Source organism: Ochotona curzoniae, unplaced genomic scaffold (genome assembly GCF_017591425.1).
Source record: "Ochotona curzoniae isolate NIBS_2020 unplaced genomic scaffold, NIBS_Ocur_1.0 contig_430, whole genome shotgun sequence".
In the NCBI taxonomy this organism is placed as follows: domain Eukaryota; kingdom Metazoa; phylum Chordata; class Mammalia; order Lagomorpha; family Ochotonidae; genus Ochotona; species Ochotona curzoniae.
Window position 1 is genome coordinate 20,450,818 of NW_024466219.1, and position 2,716 is coordinate 20,453,533.

General features: G+C 48.5%; 1 pseudogene; it reads right to left on the minus strand.

The window, feature by feature from the left end:
• Nucleotides 1–1,935: 1,935 nt before the first annotated feature.
• Nucleotides 1,936–2,452, minus strand: LOC121159868 (annotated as a pseudogene).
• Nucleotides 2,453–2,716: the final 264 nt, after the last annotated feature.

The following is a 2,716-nucleotide window of genomic DNA, read 5'->3' on the forward strand; positions in this document are numbered from 1 at the left end:
GTTGTGCAGCTTAATGCATGGGCCCCACATCCAGCTTGGCTTGGGAGAGAAGGGAGGAAACTCGAGAAAAGAGATAATCGAGTGACTGATTGAGGGTGGAGCTGGGAGTGCGGCAGGGCCAAGGCCTTTACCTGCCAGCCAAACTACTCACATGACAAAAAGAGAATGGAATAAAAGAAATGGAGGGTTTGAGGGATGTGGGTCTTTTATAGCCAGACAAAGAATGATTTTAAGTCACTAGGCACAATTAGGATGGCAGGAGGAGGGCAGAAATGAAGCATGCTTCTGCTCTGAGAAAATACTGGTGACCCATCCTTAAAATATTGGAGCTAGGGCCCGGCACAATAGCCTAGTGGCTAAAGTCCTGTCCTTGCACATACCAGGATCCCGAATGGACTCCAATTCTAATCCTGGCCACCCTATTTCCCATCCAGCTGCCTGCCTGAGGCCTGGGAAAGCAATCGAGGACAGCCCAAAACCTTGGGACTCTGCACCTGAATGGGAGACCTGGAAAGAGGCTCCTGGCTCGTGGTTTTGGATTGGCTCAGCTCCAGCCATTGCGGTCACTTGGGGAGTGAATCATTGGATAGAAGATCTTCCTCTCTGTCTCTCCTTCTCTCAGTATACCTGCCTTTCCAATAATTAAAAATACATCATTTTTTTAAAAAAGAAAAAAATACATAGAGTTAAAAAAAATGAAAATTGCAATGAAGGAAGGAAGGCCCTCACCATGGCAGGCGAGTGTGTGCCCAGGGTGAGAAATCATGACCTGGCAAGGGCTCAGCTTCCAGCTGGGGGCGGGGGGTGAAGCTCACTAGGCTTGAGGAATGAACGCTGGGGGTGGAGGGGCCCCCTCGGCTCGTAATATCAAGGCCCAACTTGTGCTTCAAGTTTCACTGGGGCTCGGCACTCCAGAAGCATCCCTTGGGCCAGGAGGCAGGCCAGCAGGCACGGGCTGCTGTCCAGGCCTTGTATAATCTCAGGAAGGTGAGGGAGTCTCTGTTGGGGCTTGACCCCTGCTCTGTGGTGGTGCCAGTGTGATAAGTAGAAAGTACGCCCAGGAAGCGAGAAGACGTGAAGTGGTTTGTCTGAGAACACCAACTGTGACAGTAGCAGACGCCTCGGCGTGTAGTGTCTCCTGTGCAGCTTCCCATGCTTTATTCAGCTTAACTCTCACCCTGACTGCACTCACGTGAGGAGTCTTCGGGAAATGTACAGAAAATTACGTACTGAGAGGAACTGCACAGGGATCTCCCAACATTTCTTGAGTTGTAATAAACTTGTCTTTTTATTCCATTTTTTCCAAGAACTTTTTGACGTACTGCCATACCCTGCCATATAATGATCGAAAGCCCTATCATTCCCTCTCTTTTATAGATGAGGAAATCAAAGTTCGCAAAGGTCACAGAGAGGCTACGGGATCATTCTAACTCTAGCTTCTCTGATCTCAACTACCCTCCTCACGGCGGATAAACTCTCAGGAAAGCTCCTCTTGGTCTCACTGGTCACTGGAATAACGCCCACCAGAAGGATGAAGTGCAGACACTATATAGAACTATGAACTGGGGGGCCGGTGCAGTGGCTCACAGGCTCATCTTCCACCTGCATGCACTGGTATCCCATATGGGTGTCAGTTTGTGTCCTGGCTGCTCCACTTCCCATCCAGCTCCCTGCTTAAGGCCTGGGAGAACAACAGAGGATGGCCTGGGTCCTCAGATCCCTGTATCCATGTAGGAGACCCAGAGGAGATTCCTGGATCCTGGCTTCAGATCAGCTCAGCTCTAGGCATTGAAACGACTCGGGGAGTGAACCAGTGGATTGAAGATCTTTGTCTCTCCTGTCTGCAAATCTCCTTTTCAATTCAAATAAAATAAATCTTTTTTTTTTTAATAATTATAAGTTGACATTGCAAAGTACTACTACTGATTTTTTTTAATGAGCCAAACGTTTATTTATTCATTTCTTGCATTTGAAGTATTCTTCAATGATATCTTTGGCTTGAGGTTCTTTGCCATAGTCCTTAACAACTACGCAACTGTGGCCAACCACTTCACGGGGTTTCCCCTCTCGGTCAATTTTACAGAGGCCTACCCAATCCTAAAGTTTCTTGTTGTCGTCAACCTTAGTGAGGTTGATCTGGTGGTGTTTGGCACACAGGGCCTCTACCAGCTTGACATACGTGGGCTCATCAGAGTTGGATGACAGCACACAGAGGTGAGCTGGGCGCTTGTCTAAGGCTTTGGCGGCTTCACGGATGCCATGCACGAGGCCGTCGTGGATGAGGGCGGTCTTGAGCACCTCTTGTAAAGCAGGGTTCACGTCCATTACACCTCCAGCAGCGATGCCTTCCTCGGCCATGGCGGTGGGTTACGAGTGAAGCCGAGTCTTGAACGCACTCAGGCCTCGCGTCCACGTGGCTCGGAGGCAGCCGCAGAAAGGAGCACTGCTGCTGATTCTGAAGTTGCTTGATTAAAAGCTTTCCAGATTAGTATTAGCCAAGAACAAACAATTTTAGGAAAAGAAACATGTGGACAAAAGAGCAGACTCTTTTTTTTTTTTTTTTTTAAGATTTATTTTTATTGGAAAGGCAGATATACAGAGAGGAGGAAAGACAAAGAGGAAGATCTTCTGTACGATGGTTCACTCCCCAAGCAGCTGCAACAGCTGGAGCTGATCCAGTCCGAAGCCAGGAGCCTGGAGCTCTTTCAGATACAGG